Source organism: Phyllostomus hastatus, unplaced genomic scaffold (assembly GCF_019186645.2).
Source record: "Phyllostomus hastatus isolate PE091 unplaced genomic scaffold, TTU_PhHast_1.1 phas_contig_1, whole genome shotgun sequence".
Taxonomy (NCBI): domain Eukaryota; kingdom Metazoa; phylum Chordata; class Mammalia; order Chiroptera; family Phyllostomidae; genus Phyllostomus; species Phyllostomus hastatus.
This window is the reverse complement of record NW_025333498.1, coordinates 42,837,234-42,855,475: the sequence shown is the minus strand read 5'-3', so window position 1 is coordinate 42,855,475 and position 18,242 is coordinate 42,837,234. Positions and strand designations below refer to the sequence as shown.

Sequence of the window (18,242 nt, the reverse complement as noted above, 5' to 3'; positions counted from 1 at the left end):
ACACGAGTGCGCAAGTGTCTGACCAGGTAAAAACTTGTAGGTAAGGTTGCCAGATAATATATAGAGGCCCAGTTGAGCTTTAATTTCAGATAAACAACAAATAATTTTTAAGGTATACATATGTCCCAAATATTGTATGAAACTTACTTGTACTAAGAATTATTCATTTAACTGGGTTTTTATATTTTTATTTACCAAATCTGACAATGGTTCTTGTGGGCCATTGTAATGAGTCCGGGTTAGATTGGGGGTGGGGGGACAGCATTTGATTTAGTTTTAACAAGATCACTTGCTCTTGTGTTGAGAATGTGCCCTAGGGAAGCAATGATGGATGCAGAGAGACCATGAGTAGGCTTTTGACTAATCCAAACGAGAGATGACTGTAGCTTGGACCAGAGTAGTAGCAGTAGAGATGGTGAGAGATGGTCAGATTTTGAAGGTCATTATCAGTTTAATGTATGTGCTTCTCCTTCCAGGAATACTTTTATTTTTAAAAGAAGATACCTTGAGCAGTCAATGTTTTACCTAAAGGAATGAATGTTCATCCATCCAAATTAGCATTTGCTATATTAACATTTATAGACATTGTGCTAATTGCCCACAGTCAAGTAAAAATGCTGTCCCAGGAAAACTCATTTAAAATCTTTGTACTTTTGAGGTCTCCTTCAATAATCGTTTTGATTACAGGTTGTGGGAATGGGGCATAACATGTCACCAATTCTTAAACTTTTAGATAAATTCCATGTTTTACCTTTCAACCACTAGAAAGAAAATATTTATTATCTAAAATATTAGAAATAAAATGCAGGCAAATTAAAAGAATATTGACCACAGAGCAAGATATTTGTATGTTTCTTAGTTTTCTAGAAATTATCTGGCTGTGAATTTGTAATTGTTCCTATAACAAATGTTCTACTTTCTGAGTTCCTGAGTTTCTGTTCACTGAATATAGAGAAAAAAAATGGTTAAGTGAAATTTGACCTGATTTCTTATATAGAGTGTAGAAAATGATCCCCATGCCTTTCTCTCTTTGAATGGCATTATTTTGACGCATCATGTCCTGCTTGTTGAAAGCGCTTGTTATTCTCACTAAGTGACTTAAGGGTTTCTAGCCATCACCATTATGTTTAGATCAATGAGGCAAAAGCATGTGAAGAATTTACAGCTTTATTGCAAGTTTTATATGCTGGGGGTAAAGTATATATAGACCCTACCTTATAGAAGGAGTCTATTTTCTGCTACTGAATCAGGCCTGGGGGCTTTCTGGTCACTGCAGTGAGAGTGCTCGTGAGCAAATGCAGATGCATGTTAGCACACTCTAATGTGATTTTTAAAATTGTTCCAACAATCAATTTACTGTTGTCATCACATCTCTTCTGATTTTCAAGTGCAAATGTGACACTACTGTACTTATTAACAATTAAAAAAATTGTGCCCCTTGAGTTTCCATTATAAAGGATGCATTCTTGAAGATATGGTTACATTAAAATTCTTGCTACAAATGAAGCCAGCTAAAAATGTTTACCAACTTGAATTGAGCTCATCATGTTTTGTTTGCTGAATAGTGTTTTGTGATTTTACCAACAGAAGAATGAGTCTCCAAACTATTTTTAAAAGTGGAGCTTTTACTCTAAAGAAGTGCTTGCCTCATTTTCTTCATGCTACTCCAAACAAGATGTTGTTTATTACTTTGAAACACTATATGTAAACCCCAGGAATATGTTAAATATGATTGAAGTCTTGGCTGTCTTTAACAAATTGAAGTTTCCAGAAATTTAGCTGTGTTTAAAAACCAAAGCCATGTTTTCAGGAAAGATTTCTATTTCCAAATATGTGGTTGCCCAAACCTTTTATATTTTCATGTCAAATTCAGCTGCCAAATAACACACACTGTACCTTAGCTATAATAGAAAAACACACATAGACTTCAGATTTTAAAAAGCCCTGCAAGAACAACTGTGATCATGTTTCTTGAACTTACGCTATTCGTGTGCATGTAAGTGTGTTTTAGAGTGAGCTCTGTAAGGCACCAGTCACTTACACTGACTGGTACGGATTGACGAGCACAGCACTAGGTTGGCACTGTGCAACAGCCGATCTGGGAAAACACAGGAATTCCTAGCCAGACCAAAATATGAGGTCAAGGAAGTCGCTTTTATAATAACAGTGGTTATCTGTTTAGTGTGTGATCTGGCAGTGATACGATGTTGACCATACTCAAATATGTATATTTCTAAACTGGTTGTGTGCAAGCTCAGAGTAAGAAAAAATCTCTCAGTTTGTGATAAAAAGGTATTTATTGCCCTTTTATTTCCTGCATATGCTTTACTTAATCATTTATAAAAGACAAATTAATATTGAATGCCAATTTCTTTTTGTGTTTTATTATGTAGTCATGCCTACATGTTTGGGATATCTATTAATATGTGCTCTTAATAGTTTTGGCACAAGTTCAATGTCAATGAATGAATGGTGTACATATTTTATAGTCCTTTAAGGGATAATAATGTGGTTCAGTGACAGTGTGTTTTGATTTTTGGGGGGCTGCATACTGTGACATTATTCAGAAGTGATAGAGGACTATTAGTTATTTTTTTGTCATCTAGTGCAAGGATGCAAAATTTTTGTTCTATTATAGTACACTTTCTTAGAATGGCACTATCAGGATTAGTACATAGATTAATGTCTAAGAAACTGGTTGATCACATGGGACTATTTTTTTCTGTATGCTTTTAAGGTGACCGAAAGTCACATTCTGTATTTTTACATCAATGAAATGTGACACAACAAAGGAGTTCTATCAGCTTGTTGTGCACATCAAACATAATCTTTTCTTTGCAGAAAAATATGTTTATTTTGAACAACAACAAAAAAGACATTTGACTGTGTTAAGTATCAGGAAGGCTATGTTGGAGAGGGTGGTGATTGGCTGCTGTTAACCTACTCCATGGGCAGAACAAGGAGAAAAGGGATTGAATTTTAGTGAAACGGGTTTAGCTATGCAGAAGCACTCACGTAAGTCACCATAATGGGTTGCAACTATTTCCTTTTTTATTCCCTGGGACTCTGTCATCTACTTCACTCACCAGCACAGTGCCCTCAGTAGGACTCAGGGCACAGAAAAGGTGCTCAACTATTATTAAGTGAATGAAGAGAAAGAACAGATTAGGAAGTTGCTTATAAATGGCAAAGCATTTGGTCCCAATGTAAGGTACTCATTTTATTCCATTTAAAATTTTTTTATTGCATTTTTTCCATTACTATTTCCCTTCCTTATTCTCACCTCCACCCCACCAACAATCACCACCCTGTTGTCTGTGTCCATGAGTCCCTTTTTCTTTTTGCTCAATCCCTCCACCCCCAACCCACCCACCCACCCTAAAGTTGTCAGCCTGCTCTCCATCTATGAGTCTATCTCTATTTTGCTTGTTAGTTCAGTTTGTTCATTAGATTCCACATATGAGAGGAAGACAAATACCATATGATTTCACTCATAGGTATTCACTTTAAAGTTTAATGGAACATCTATAGGAAAATCAGAATGAAAAATGTTGAAAAAATCTCCCTGGAATTTTAAATTAAATAGTCATATTTACCTACACAATTTCCAATTTTTCTTCATATCATGTTTTTTTTTAAGTCATACAGCATAAAGAACATGGGGCTATCACATTGGGAGTAGTGGGCTGGGAGACTTTTGGCCCTAGCACACTTTACTACGGAGGACGGTAGTGGGAGGAGCCTGGGAGATCAGCTGCAACCGTTGCCTTCTAGAAGCCTTGAGGATTGAGTATGAGATGGAAAGAGGTATGCGCTTTGTCTATTTAATATTTCTGGAGGATTTTTCCACTGAATAACTTTTTAGGTGGGTGAGAGGGAATGTGGTCAGTTATGTATTATTACTTCTAATGTCCAGTTGGACCTCAAAAGAGGATTTTGCTTGAAGATGTAAAAAAAAAGCTTTAAACAAGGAGCCAAGTGTAGCCACCAGACATTGTAGGGTTTCTGAGCACTCAGAGAAGGTATCCCTTCCATCTCCATGTGGACTGCTTATTGTAAGACCAGCCAGTGTCAGATTCTAACCAGAAAAGACCTGGCACTATTGTGCAGAGCCCAACCCTTGGGTTGGACTTTTGGTGGTTCAGTCTCCAGAGACTTCTGTGCCAGGTCTTTGGAAAATGATATGTGGGGCTGATGTGGGCAGGAACACCTCTTACGAAGTGAAGGCACTTGAGTTTCCAAGTTTCATGGGCCTAGAGGGTGTGATCAAATTATATTGTTTGCAAATTATAAGTAGTATAAAATCCAGATTAGTAAATATAAGCAAAATACACCGTCAGCTTCATTCATTGTCAGAAAGAGTATCATAACAATGTCATTGCATTTGAAAACAGTTCTAGTTTCATCATTTTCACTCTTCAAGCATTTCTCTACATGCTTGGTGAACACTTGGAAATCATAGTCGATTATAAATTCAGCATATTACTTGAGGCCTAATATTTCAGAAACAAAATTATAAAAATCCTTTCAAAGTTTTTACAGCAAAATGATTAATGTGGGATATGGGTGCATTTTAATCTGTTTCGTATAATTGGTCTCCGGAAGTAATGGTGCATGGGTCCTGCAGAGCATTTAAATAGCCTCAAGTCTGGGAGACTGAGTAGGAAAAAGTAAGAGGTTAGGCATATTTTAAAGGGTGTGAAGAGAACATTACATACAGATACCTAGCAATATTTCTTTATAAAGTGGAGTATCCAACAAGCCCTTTACTTTCAGGGAAATCTTTTATGGCATGTAGACAGATAACTTTGAAAGTGATAGATCCAATCCCTAGTAAGCGTTAGCCAATCTGGATGAGAAAAAGGTGGGAATTTGACCTCATGTAAATAATGCTGTGCGGTGCATCTTGTGATGTGTGCTTTTATATTAAGTTCTTAAAGTTGGTTTAATCTGTACAGTCAAGACAAGTATTCATTGTTTTCCAGCTGACTACTCCCCTTCAGTGTAACTCGTGAGTGGGGAAGGGAGATGACAACTCTAGTTTCAGTTAGAAGAGCTGTAAGTGAATGTGCTGCTCTCTCTGGAATAGAGTTATTTCTTAGCATGCTCTCAACTTTGCTCAATAATGTGAACTGATTATTTTAAAGTATGTTTTATTTCTTACATGACCACACTGTTTGCGCATCAACAGAGAAGAGTGCACAGGTGCTCCCATTTCAGGCTTCTCCTAATTATGTTTTTAACATTCTAGAAGAGCTGTATTTGTAACTCAGTGAGTCCTTCAACACATAAACAATGGGATGTCTTTAATTAAACTAACTAGTATTTAGATAGAGTAAATTGCTCTGGTTTTTTACTTCATTGTCCTGTATTCTTAACACAACTTTCTAACCCTGACAGACAGGTGTATTTTTGTGATAATTGCTTTCAAGTTCATTTTATCAATGCGCGCATGTTCTCTGTTTTAGCTTTCACAACTTACTCCCTTTTTCTTTCAAACAACATTATAAAGCATCTGATAGATAAGACAACTGAAGGCCTAGAATAATGAAATGAATTACAAGACCACAGTTTTTAGTTAATTCCCAAAGAAGGGCTGCTCTACAGATTCCCAGATGAACTTTCCCACAGCCTTTTATGAAAAGAAGCAGAACATAGAGTTTTAATTATTAGTTTTTGAGCTCCTTGCCCTTTCCTTGAGTTGTCCTGGTTAAGAGCATCTTCAGGTACAAGCTAACCCACAAGCTTCATTAAGAAAGGGCTCTGTGTGTCTTGTTACCTAGGTTTCCTTGGGGAAAGATGATGTAATAATTACCAATAAGTATTTGTTAACTCAATGAATGAGTGAATAATGAATGGGAGTAATGGCTCCTAATGGACATTTGCCAATGGCAACTGGGCTCTCTGCAAATCTTCCAAATGGTGGGCCTCTCTCTGATCAATGACCTGACTCAACCTATGAGCACACCACTGTCAACATGTTTCTCTTGCCCACTTCACTCATTCTCCTCTGGACAACTTAGATGAGGGTCTGGTGCAGAGGCCACCAGTTTTGGTCTGTTCTCCTGTACTAGAAGAGGTTAGAAAGCATTAATCCTTTTAGGATCAGATGGAGTGAGTGGAAGAGGGCTAGATGTCTCCCAGGTGGAGACGGGTTGGGTGCTGTAGGTGTTAAAGGAGTTAGCAATAGTGTTGAGTTTATGCAGGATCTGCCATTGGTTCAGCATCCCACCCATTCTGCAAAATGCTCTTCTTCCTTCTGTCCTTTCCCTGACACAACTAGCACACTGCTTCCAAAGAATTGCCATGACTGAACTCTGCTTAGTGTCATACTGGCGCCTTGTACTAACAAAGGCGGTGGAACACACAGTGCTATGCACTGCATTGTTCTGTGTGCTGGGAGCATACTGTTGAGGTTGTTTCATACGTTGCCTTCTTAAGGAGACCCATAGAGACAAATTGTTCTAAGATCTCATAACCAGAAATAATTGTATCTTTCCTGAGCAAATGGATTGTTCTTTGTTTTGAGAACACTGAAATTTATGTAATGGACAATGTTCCCTTCTTCATGTAACCTATCTGTAGCTCAGATTTGAATTTACAGATTATCTCTGATAAATACATAAAACTTTCTTGCAAGAATTTTGTCTTTCTTAATTTTACTGTATTTTCCCTTCAGACTTATTCACCTGTTTTAAATTTAGGTCATCTTATTGTATCAGGTTTGTTTCTTTTTTAAATAAACCAACATAAAACCTTTGGGAAAAAAACAGGGTATAAAAAATAAAAAATAAAGACTAGTGTGTACATGGAAAACCTTCATTTTATTTTTTTAATCCCCAGGCCTTAATTTTATGGCTTTCCTACTCTAATTTCAACATCAATCCACCACTGTTTAGTGTCATAGTCTCCTTCAGATTCATTTCCTTTGTAAAAACATGACCATTGTATTAAAAGATACTAATAATAGATTCCTGCAGTTGCTACTTTATAGAAATGTGAATTTAGTTAAGTTACTTAACTTTCATTTATAAGAAGAGTAATGATATTTATGTTTTGGGGAAGGTTGTGATGATTATATGAAATATTGTTTGTAAAATATCTAGTATCTTCTTTGACACATAGTAGGTCTTTTCAAAAGATTGAAAACATTATCATAAGTAAAAAATGCACTCAACTTGGAGTTTAGGGTATTTTTTTAATCATTAGCTTTTGACCATGAAAAAATCATTTTAATTCTTATTACCACATTTTTTCTCATATGTAATTTTATGGCATGGCTGTAGAGTCCTTAGGAGTCTAGCTTTACTATTCTTGGATTCTAAGGCTGGCCCTGAGGAAGATGAGAGAGTGTGCTCTCACTCTGCTCATGAATATATTCACCTGGACATAGAGGGTCTTGGGGAAAGGAATCCAGACCTGAAGTGAGGAAATGAAAAGGCTCATTGTGCTCGTCTTGATGTTCTTCACTGGTGTTGATTATGGTATTTGCAAGGGGAACAGTGTCTTCTGGAATACCCTGAACTGCTAGTGATTATAGTCCTGAACTCAAGTAGATTTCCAAATACATGTCTCTATGGATGCTGCTCTCTGTAGTGAATGGTTTGTAACCTGATTACTCAGTGAATACTTGGAGAGGTAGCAGTGCAACCAAGAGACCTGCTGCTGCTGCTCGACAGCCATGTTAGCCAATGACCACATTTGGTTCAGTCGTGGAATCAATCAGAACAAATGTCTGTGTGCAAGAGTTGGTTTCTATTCAGGAACTATTGGGCAATAGGAGACCCCAAAGCAAGAGGGAACTCATTTATCAAAAGATAAATAAAGGAAGAGTTGGTAACAGATGATGTAGAAGAATAATCCACACTGAAATGAAGCTGCACTCATAACAGCTCATCAAGATGCAGGGGAGATTGTGGTCAAGAGCACAGCATTTTTTAGTGTGTGGTTTTGGCCCAGTTATTTAGTCTCTCAAAGCCTCAGTTTCCTCATGTCTCAGAGGGATATCAGTACTCACCTCATATGTTTGTTCTAAGGAGATAATGTAAATGGCAAGATATGTTAGTCATAGGTAAGTATTACTATTAAAACTATTAATATTATTACAAGCCTCAAATTCACACTGGACTGTAAGGATTTGCTACCCCTAATCTAATAAACTATAAGAATGTAAGATTAAATGTTAAAAATAAACCAGTAGATGACTGAATGATTGAAATAGAGTACATTTTGAGAGAAAAATTCCAATAAGTTTTTTAAATCAGCGCACCATTTTTATTAGCTTTTATCCTGTCACTTTATCTCAGGGATCTTACTGTAAAAAGGTAGCCATCTATTTTTGCTTTTGATTAATTTTATTCTGTGTATATGAGGTGGGATTTTAAGTTAAGTGGTTTCCATAAACTTCCCTCATTATTTCGAGTCTTATTTTGTCTACTTCTGCCTTCTCACTTTGTGTGGGATAAATGTAAATTTGCTCAACTTGTTCAGACAGAGCATTATGACCCTGAATCCTGAAAAAATCTTTATTTTGTGATGGAACTTTAAAAAAAAGATATGAAATGTTTAAAAATATCAACCCTGAAGAAAGTGAGTGTTACGATACTGTGGAACTACTGTTACAAAAACAGAGAAACCACTGGAAACTAGTTTGGTTTGGGTTCCAGTATTTTTGTCTCAGTGAGCCTCAACTTTTGCTTGGTCCACTGAAAATTAAGTGCAATTTTGAGATTCTAAAGGGTGACAATGTGTGGTAGGTACAGACTCAGAACAGAGCACCTGGGAGTGGTGGTTTCCTTGTGTTTCACTGTTTGAATCTTTCAGAAGAGAAGTGAAATTTTATAATCTGAGTTTCATTGGTTTATTTAGTTTTGACCAGCATTTTCATGTGTCATCCCTCCTAAGTCAAATGTTAGCCTATTTTGATTTAAACACTTTATAGATGATTTTGCAGGAAGTACTTTCATAGAAAAAAAATTAGGATTGAAATCTCAGATTCTGGCTGCTTAGCACTTAGAAATTAGGGTATCCTTAATTCAGTTTCTTGAAGATGATCCACAATTATTTATTTATTATTGAATTAATGTACTAGTTTTTTCAAGCGGTTTCACTACATTACTTCTATATTTAAAAATTTTTGAATTGTGGTAAAGAATAACATAAACTTCACCATCTTACCCATTTTAAGTGTGCAGTTCTGTAGTGTTAAGAATATTCACATTGTTGTGCAACAGAGCTCCAGAAATTTTTCATCTTGCAAAATCGAAACTCTGTACCCATTACACAGTAACTTTGCATTTCCTCCTCCCCCCAGTTCAGTTTAGAAGGGGGGTTTGTATATGTTTTGTGATTATAGTTTGATGGTGCCAGAGATCATTTAGGTGAGTTACAAACTGTAGGGCACTATGTATTTACTCCAAAGTGTGAACAATTGGCAGGAATGATTGTTCATTGTGAGGGTTTATTTATTTTTTATCTTTATTTTTAGTTGAACTATAGGACTTAATGGCACACCTGCAGTCCTTAAAAGGAAGGTATCACTCCTGTCTTTGTTTTGAGTAGGAAAAGAATCCTGGGCTAGAGACCAAATCAGCTGTTTTGGTCTAGGAATATTTTTAGTAGGAAGGTTTACAATCAAAATCAAAACCAGAAATGGAATAAGGCAGAAAACCCTGATAATGAAGGAAGATAACTTTTGAAACATGTAAATAACTGATATTGTGAAATTACTATCTATTGAGATATTCCAAAGGAAAATATTTACCTCAACATTGTGACTCAATTAGGACCAGCACACCAAAGGGATGTATTAACAGGTCCTTAACTATCCTCTTTTCTAGACTGTTCAAAGCTGTGCTTACAGGGTCGGGTGTGACCACAGTACAAGGCAAAGTTCAGGAGGAGGTGATGTTGAAATGTGAATAGTGATACCTCACAAATTTCATTTTCTTAACTTGAAAGCATTTAAAAAGTGCAGAGGGTCCTGGTTGGGAAATGGACACCATGGAAGAGGTTTATGTGCGAGAGAGAGTGAGGGCCTCACACTTTGGTACAGTTCTCCATCACTTATTTAAAAAGGGAGGATGATGAGATGCCATCTTATTGGCTACCATCATCTTCACGGCTACCATGCATTAATGTGATGGATGAAATATGACACAATAATGATGATGATGGTGCTGACTCAGTGGACATGATGAGAGCAGTGATGATATGAATATGTGGATGGTCCATCTTTCTATCAGACCTCTTGCTTGATGTCTCAAAATTCAGAAACTCAAAGTTTGATGATACTTTTAAACTTCTACAGGGTTAAATTTGTAGACCTTACTACCTAGAGTCACTTAAGGCTTGGTTCTAGTGTGTTTCAGGTATATTTTACATTAAACAGGTTTTTATGTGTCAATCTGGGAACTTAATTATCATTTATAAACTTGTTTCCTTGCTAAAAATGTATTTTGAGTCCAAAACAAATAAATTTAAAATTTCAAGGAAATACCCTTTTTAAGTAGGAAATTGTTTCAATTTGTTCTTGTAATTCTATATCAGCATTTAATGAAATATTTTAATTTGGTTTTGGATTGAAAACTATACTTAATTTTAATAATGGAGAACAGTAGTGTAGCTAAAAATGAATAATATTGCATGTAAGTTCTTGATACATATTGGTTGAATTAATTAAATACAAAGACATTTATATTTAGTTATTTGACTTTGAAACATAGGGTAAGAGTTTTTAAGCTTCAACGGCATTTATAATGATGCTTTTTAATTTGTATATTAATATATGTTTTCATGTCTCTAAATTCATGTGTTTCACCTACTCTGGGCTTATTCTTAGTGGTGGGGAGAGTTAACCTAAATTAAAAAATATGTCTTAAGCAATCTCCAAATTAGTTGATCCAAGCACAAATAATAACATACAGATGGTATTAATATTACTTAGGTAGTGATGGGCTAAAGGAAAATATAATGGAAAAAGAATAAGCTGTTATAGTGACCTATTTAACTGAATCTGGGCTGCCAATATACTCTTGAGAGTTATTTTTTTAAGGTCCTTTCTATGGAGGAGTATATAGTGATAATCCCAGTTTCAATTATAAAATATTGGCACATGAATAAAAACCATGTGCTACAACTCTTACCTCATTTATTGCTTGCATTGATCAGCTGATATGGTCTCTAGACCTGGATTCATTTCCTTTCTCAAAACCCCATCTGATTCTGTCTCCCTCTCTTGGTTGATGGGGACAGACTTCCAGGTTGGAGGGAGAGTGTTTCTAAGACACTCCTCTACCAGGACCTACAACAGAATTAATGTGGTGGGCACACTCTTTGAGAAAAACTGTCATCTACAACTTGGGGACATCAAAGAATGTGGAAAAGATCCAGGGAACAGTAGAAATGGCACTGGATTAGAACCCTAGGGACCTTGTGGTTAAGGAAACTAATAATTTCATCAATATTTACCAATAATTGAATATTTTCCATGTACCAGGTGCTGTATGCATCATCTTGTTTAATCTTCACAAAACCTTGTAAGATAAATCGGATTAATCTCACTTCAAGATTTAAAAAAAAACCCTCCAGAGATTTAGAGAAGTTAAATTATCTTCCTCAAGCCATTGCAGATGGTAAAATGGACCTGCAATTCAGTCAAAGATCATAAGACACTGAAGCGAATGTGTCCATTATTCTGCTAGTGCTTGCTGTGTTGGCTGTGGCAATTTGAGACATGGCTGCTGTTCTCTGGGTGACCATTTTGTTCACTTATTGCCCATTAGTTAAATTTGAAGTTCTTTAGAGTTCTTCTGTCTGCTTCCTTCCTCTTTTTCACCTCTGGTTATTTTCTTCCCACTTCTCATATCACTCTCAGATTGGAAACAAAGGCTGTGATTCCTGTCCATTCTCTCCCTGCACCACAAAACCTGGCTAATTAGGACAGAGGAGCCATAAATACAGTGACAGTCAGTTTCTCTTTCCATGCACTTCAGCCCAGCTATCAGGGCACATTTAGATTAGGCATACTCAAGGATATCCATGAGTAATAACTATAAGCTTTGTCATAGATAACTGTATTGGGTATGTTCAAATGTACAACTCTGTTTTTCTATCATTATGTGATATTTCATGTTGACTTGTCAAACTGAAAAATACCCATATTGATTTTGCAGAAAGCTTCACATGTGAGATAAATGCACTCAAAGACTCCTCACAAGTAGCTCTTTGGAGCTTCAGATGTGAAATGGATCATTCCTCAATCTGTAATAGACCCTTCTGTGAAGCTCTTCAATCAAACCTGAGAATTCAAGGTGAAATTGAGGGGAGGATGGGAAACCCCCGAGAGGGGAATTTGAATGAACGAGCTGAGAAAGGAACCTGGGCTGTGTGTGCCTCTTTTTTTCAGTTCTTTCCGTCAGCATAGGAAGGCTGTCAATCACTGTGTGACCTTACACACTGCCTGTGTGTGATACCTGGGGACAAGGGGACAAACAAGCTGTAGTGGGAGTGTCACATGCACCTTTGATTTCTTTCCATTTGTCATTTTTTTCTGACAACTTTCAGGTTATTTTTGAAGTGACTGTTTTATACAGATTTATTAGTAAAGTTTCTCTTTCCTCCAAATTAAAGTATTTATATTGTTATGTTTAATAGAATGGATTTTTATCTATTTAGAAAAGCATAAATAATCTCTTGAAGAAGTTAGTGATGTACGATAACTACCTCAGTTAGAAAGAATTGTCATATTGTGTTAAGTAATGATCCTAGTAAGCACATCTTATTTAGGAATCATGTTTCTAGATCATGTAATGACTTTTAATTAGTTTGTTCCCAGTAAAGCAATAAGACGGAGTTACCTCTAGTAAGGGAAGCAGCAGTCTTCTGAAATTAGTTTTCCTGTTACATTTCTTATTTATTTGGGGGCATATTTTCAGTTGGACATTTCTGGGTTAATTAAAAGAAACTCTAGAAGTTTCAATGGGCTATTTGTTTGGGGGGAGCAGTGAATCCTGACGCCAAAGTAAGTAATACAAACTAGGCTTTGGAATTAATGCTCTAATACAGAATGTTTGATAATAGTTTTTGATGCTAAGCTGCTATGAAATGATTGCTATCCCATAACTGTGTCATAGTTTTCCTAAGCTGAGGGGACAGTGTTGTTTGTTAAGCTCACATATTAGTATAATCTTAAGAACATATTAATTGCCAGGGAGGTTTATATGTTTGCTCTGTACATGTGTTTAGAGATCACGGCAGCTTATATAGCATAATTTTAGAGATGGAGAAAATGACTATTGTAATACTTGCTACTCTCAGTTTCCTCTACAGCAATGCCCTTACACCTTTCCTTTTCAGGCGTTTTGTAGCATCCTAAACAGAAGGATATTGAAGGGAGCTGATTCTGCTTTGATCCTTGCGCTTGTTGTCAAAGCGCTTGGGATTGAAGAGACTGTTGGCTACAATTGACTGTGACAATTAGGAGATGATCAGAGCCCTAGAGTGGAGCACTTAAAGGGTAATTTACATGTCAGTTTGTCGAATAAAAAAAGATATTCAGCTAAGGTTTTTTTTTTCCCCTCAGAGCCTTGTAAACTGCAATTTGTGCTCTGGTAAGAAAAACCTGGCAGAGGAGTTAGGATAGCCATTACCATTTGAAAAGAAGCAATCATAAGGCCGCTGCTGAGTCCTTTGTCCACTAAAAATGCTGATTTGCAGGCAGTGAGTGAAAAAGTGGAACCATCCCTAAATAAAACCTTGAGCTAGGTATCTACCTCCCCACTACCCCCCTTGCCCAACCCCTTGGTGGTTTTTTAATATTTGTTAAAGGTGGTTTAAAAAATGTATCTTAAATCCTATGCTTACTATCATTGTAACATTGTTATTGGTCATGAATGTCCTTTCCTAAAAAAAAATAATGAAAGGATGCTTTGAGGAAGTGGTAGGTGGAACACATACCGACAGCCAGTTGACAGCGTTGAAGCTGGCTATTGGATGTGTCTCATCCTTTTCCCTTTCCTGCAGCATCACAGTTTTCCTCTAGTCATCCTATGCTCTACACTGTTTTCCCCTACTGTATTCTAGGCTTTTTTCCATGTTTATTTATACTCCCATTTTAAACTGGGAACTATATTTCTAACTTTCACACACTTAGCTTATTTGGGTGAGTTGGCTATAAATATAATGTAGGTTTAGTGCATGATGTGCTGTACACATGTGGTCATCTCTTTACTTTTCTATTAGGTAACCTACACACACAAGTCAAAAAAAAAACATAGCTAGACAGCTAAAAGGGGATAATTGCCAGTAAATATATGGTGATAGCAGTGACACATCATCCATTTAATTGTGAAATAGAATAAGAAAAATTAGTTTTTCCAAAAGTTTTTGAGCCCCGCCCCCCACTGTGGAAATCATGAATAACAACAACAACATATGGTTGCAAGATTTTCATTTGGATAATTGTCAAAAAAATAAGGTAATATATCCATACAATCATCTTGTCCAAACAGATTCAAATTTGGTGTGTGTGCTTGGTTCAGAGATGCACATGAACTTTCAATGGCAGATACATTTCACATTTCATTTTGGGGATGCTGGCCATGGTGACGGGCATTTGTAGAGAGGCAGCAGAGGGTTGGAACTGAGTTTGTCTTCATCCTAACACAACATCAGCCTTTATTGACTAGAAGGTAGAAGCGTGCATGGTTTTCACAAACCAGAGGCTCCAACAGCCCACTGCTGTTTTCCCATGTATTTCACCTGGACACACTCAATACTTACAAATTAGAGGATTTTATTTTTCTTAATTTGTGTCTAATACCTTAACAACAACATTTTTTTTCAAGGGATGACTTGTGAAAGGAGATGCATTCTACTTTGGGGGGTTTTGAAAGTCACAGTAGTCATTGAGGAGCCTGGTCAAGAAGAGGCTGTAACTCAAAGACCGATATGGTGCTTCCTTCTGCCTGCTTTGCAGGAAGGCCCTGTGCTTCTTAATAGTTTTATAACTCCCTGGCGTCCCTTGTGTTCATGACCACTCACCCCTGCAAAGAAGAATATACAACACAGAAAAAAATAAGGATAAGTGAATAGGTTATTAGGAGCAAAGAGGATAATGAGGGGGCAGTCAGAGAAGGCAGTCTGGGCTCCCTCACCCTGTGTCTGGAAAATTCAGTAAAGGCATATCTGTATCAAAAATCAGGCCCAGCAGGAGATATTGGTCTCCCAGGTAATGTGCGTAAATGATGAGCAGATGAGCTATCCTCCTATTGATTTAAGCATTTTGTTACAGCCAGTCACAATTAACTTTGATTTGTTTTTATTTTCTTCTTACAGGTTTGCATTTAAAACACTCTTGGAGCACTAATGGATTAAAATTCTGATAACTGCACATTTTCTTTTTAGAGAGGTAATGAGTGAATGAATGAAAAGGCAGGGATTATTTGCCATTCTAAGCGGGAACTGTCAGAAGATTTCTACTTGAAGGAAATTGTTTTGGAAGGTGAGCTGGAACAAGACTCTTGCAACTCAAGCAAAGTGACTCTGCCTGTGGTTTTTCAATGTTTCTCTTCATCGAAGAATTCTGAAGAACTGTTCTTGGACTTAGAAGTTGATTTACATTTTATTTATTGGAGATTATGTAGGTGAATCATATGAAAACATTTAAAACTATGTGTATTTGACTGTTAATAAGTACATCAGGGTCTTTTGCAAGCTCAGTTGAAATGATTTGAAATGAGTTTTTCTGTTTATCATCACAGTGTTTTTACAATGTATAAATTGCCATATTGTGACAAAATAAATTATTGAAATGCTTTGAAAAGTTTTTAGAAATATGCCTAAGAAAACAATATGTAAATTCTTAGTTAATTCACACGTTAATTTATTGAAATATTGCTGCTACTGAAAAGTTCTAGAGCCTTTAGCACAACATTCCAGAACACTTACTGTCTTGTTTTAATAAGCTGCTTTCTTTGTATACCTGTCTGGTGGCAGCACAAAAGTTGCCAGATTTAGCAAGTGAAAATCAAGAATTTCTAGTTAAATTTGAGTTTCTGATAAATAGTGAAAACTTTTTTTAATATAAGTATGTCCCATGCAGTGCTTGCATTTTGTCTTGGAAACCTAGGTGATACTCTGATATTGCAATGACACATTGAATGGATGGGTTAGTAATTTATAAATTATAAATTATCATTTATAGATCAGTTTCCATTCACTATCATATTAGGTAGGGCAGCCAGCATGCAGCTTTCAGATAGAAACCAAAGGCTTTTAACTTATTATTGCTGAGTTTAACTTTCCCCATAATGTTCCCGGGGCAAGCTGTGAGTTGTCATTTCGAGTATAATAATTCCTGTCTGACTAATGCAATTGAGACCTCGGAGAAGGTGGCTGAGGGGTTCTAGCCCATCTACGTTGACCAGGCTCTGACAGAGGTGTTTGGAGGTTACAGAGAAAGAGAAGTGAGTGATGCAATGAGAATATATTAGCTTTCTGAAGCCACATCTTTCCTTTCAGGGCGGTGTTGTGACTACATAGGTAATAAGTTCAAAACCCTTATAATTCTGATTTTGGTAGGGCCTTCTGGGAAAGGAAAGATTCTATGTCCTTGCATATTTTATTTTATTTTATTCTGTTTATGATAATCTAGTTGACATGAAAGAAGCTGAGCTAAAACTTACAGAAAATCAGATTTCTCTTTGAAGCGTGTCAGTTCAGGCTGCTGGAACAAAGTACTATAAACTGTGCAGTTTATAACCAACAGACATTTCTCATCATTCTGGAGGCTGGAAGTCTGAGATCAGAGCTCCAGTATGGTCAGATTCTGGTGAGGGCCCCCTTCCAGGTTTGCAGATGGTGTCTTCTTCCTGTGTTCTCACACAGTGGAGAGCAGAGCACTCTGGTCCATTTCGCTCCTTATAAGGGCACTAATCTCATTCATAAGGGCTCCACACTTGTGACCTAATCACATCCCAAAAGGTCACCTCCTAATACCATCAAATTTGGTATGACGACTCCAACATATGAGTTTTTGAGTGACATAAACATTCAGTCCATGACAATTTCTCACTGTCCTTAATTTTTTCCTCAGCATTTGTCAGATGCTGTCAATGAGGACTCTCTGTAGCACAACAATTTGAAAACCCTGTTTCCCGTCCCCTAAGCCCCATTTTAATTTCATCCACAGCTTCAAGGAGTGGACAGTCCCTGGGAAGCCCAGGACTCTGGAACACTTTTTGAGTCTTCTAATTTCTGCCTTAGAGCCTTTTCCAGAACTGTAGAAGCCCGCTCAATATGCTTCCTGAAGCTTGTTGTAGAAATGTGGGGGAGTTGACATCCTCAGGGGCAGCCTGATAGGAGACAGGAGCCTGTGGATAAATGTTCCAGCCACATATCTTTTAGACGGGCATTTCTGAGAAGCACTTGGCATGCTGCTCAGAGGGCCCATCTTCAACAACAGGCATCTTATGTACCCTGATGGCACATTATGTGGGTTGGCCCCAATCCTGCCTGCCTCGTTGTTTCCATCCTCTGCCACCTATTTCTAGGGATAACCAACATGCATTGAATTCCTTGTTTCAGGCCCTGTGTTCAGGGACACCCCAGTGAGGATGCTCCTGATGGTCTTTTGCTCCCAGCACCACAGTTATCTCCCCATTCTATGACTGGGCACTCTGCTTCCATCAAGGTTTACTTTTCCTGTTGTCAGAAGAGAGTTCTGCCACCGTTCCTACCACCAAAACCGAGTCATATGGTTTACCGAGTACTTCATGCATGCTCACCTCACCTGAACTTGCTTTTACAATGAAACCACTTTTGATTGAATCCCCAACTTGCAAATTTCCATGCAGTTAAGAGTTCAACTATCTGACAGTTTCTAAAATCCTCATGAGGTTGTTAGTTTTGAACAATAAAAAGGATAAACATATGCAATTTTTTTGTGCTTTGCTGCTTATTGGTGGTTTCTTCTGGCAATTATAGTAATGGGTAGCCCCTCGGGAGTGAAAGTAGAAACTACCCACAGCACTAGTGCCACCATCACTGGCAGGATTAGCCGCACCAAAGACAAATAACAACATTAGATGTAACTCAGTCTTTTCCTGGTCAGTGATGGGAGCTCAGTTACAACCCAAAGTAAGTTCTGTCTATTGGATCATAAAACTATAAAAGGGAATCTAATGTTCTGCCATTCAATGTGTTAGATGGGAATATTTTCAGAACTGATACAAATGGAAGGA

At 37.1% G+C, this 18,242-nt stretch overlaps 1 long non-coding RNA gene across 2 annotated transcripts in view; it reads left to right on the top strand.

The window, feature by feature from the left end:
• Window positions 1–18,013, top strand: part of LOC123808794 — a 44,182-nt gene extending 26,169 nt beyond the window's left edge. For both annotated transcript variants that reach the window (XR_006783839.1, XR_006783836.1), the window contains exons 2-4: window positions 12,174–12,311; window positions 13,357–13,516; window positions 15,337–18,013. This is a non-coding gene — a long non-coding RNA (uncharacterized LOC123808794). The remainder of the gene's footprint in view (window positions 1–12,173; window positions 12,312–13,356; window positions 13,517–15,336) is intronic.
• Window positions 18,014–18,242: the final 229 nt, after the last annotated feature.